We start from the raw sequence: 1,409 nt of genomic DNA, 5'->3' as shown, positions 1-1,409 counted from the left end.
TTCTGCATCTATTGATTTGATTGTATGGTTTTTATCTTTCGATTTGTTAATGTGGTGCATCACATTAATTGATTTGTGGATATTAAACCAACCTTGCATCCCAGGAATAAATCGAACTTGATCATGGTGTATGATATTTTTAATGTATTGCTGAATTCGGTTTGCTAATATTTTGTTGAGGATTTTTGCATCAATGTTCATAAAAAATATTGGCCTATAGTTTTCTTTTTTTGTAATGTCTTTGTCTGGTTTTGGAATCAAGGTAATCGTGTCCTCATAAAAGGAATTAGGAAGACTTCCTTTTTCTTGAATTTTTTGGAATAGTTTAAGAAGAATAGGTGATAATTCTTTAAATGTTTGGTAAAATTTGCCTATGAAGCTATCCGGTCCAGGACTTTTGTTTTGGGGGAGGTTTTTGATTAATGATTCTATTTCATTGGTGGCAATTGGTTGGTTCAGATTTTCTGTTTCTTCTTGATTCAGTCTTGGGTGATTGTATGTTTCTAGGAATGTGTACATTTATTCCAGATTGTCCAATTTATTGGTGTATAGTTGCTCATAGTATTTTCTTATGATTCATTGTATTTCTGTGGAATCTGTGGTTATTTCTCCACTTTCATTTCTGATTTTATTTATTGGAGTCTTCTCTCTTTTTTCCCTGACGAGTCTGGCTAAAGATCTGTCAATTTTGTTTATCTTTTCAAAGAACCGGCTCTTGGTTCCATTAATCTTTTGTATTGTTTTTCTAGACTCTATTTCATTTATTTCTGCTCTGATCTTTATTATTTCCATCCTTCTATTCACTTTGGTCTTTGTTTGCTGTTCTTTTTCTAGTTCTTTTAAGTGTAAGGTTAGATTGTTTACTTGAGCTTTTTCTTGTTTCTTGAGGTAGGCCTGTGTTGCTATGAATTTCCGTCTTAGGACTGCTTTAGCTGTGTCCCATAGATTTTGAGTCGTTGTGTTTTCATTTTCATTTGTCTCTAGGTATCTTTTGATTTCTTCCTTGATCTCATTAATAACTCATTCATTGTTTAGTAGCATGTTATTTAGCCTTCATGTGTTTGTGTATTTTCCAGTTTTTTCCTTTTAGTTGATTTCTAGTTTTATACCATTGTGATCAGAGACAATGGTTGATATGATTTCAATCTTCTTAAATTTATTGAGACTTCATTTGTGTCCTAACATGTGGTCAGTCCTTGAAAATGTTCCATGTGCACTTGAGAATAATTTATATTTTGTTGCTTTGGGGTAAAATGCTCTGAAAATATCTATCAAGTCCATCTGTTCTAGTGTATCTTTTAGAACCATTTTTCCTTGTTGACTCTTTGCCTGGAAGATCTGTCCATTGGTGTTAATGGGGTATTAAAGTCTCCTACTATGAGTGTATTACTATTTATCTCTCCTTTTAT

The sequence above is a fragment of the Pteropus alecto genome, unplaced genomic scaffold (assembly GCF_000325575.1).
Source record: "Pteropus alecto unplaced genomic scaffold, ASM32557v1 scaffold109, whole genome shotgun sequence".
NCBI lineage: Eukaryota > Metazoa > Chordata > Mammalia > Chiroptera > Pteropodidae > Pteropus > Pteropus alecto.
This window is presented reverse-complemented; position numbering follows the sequence as displayed.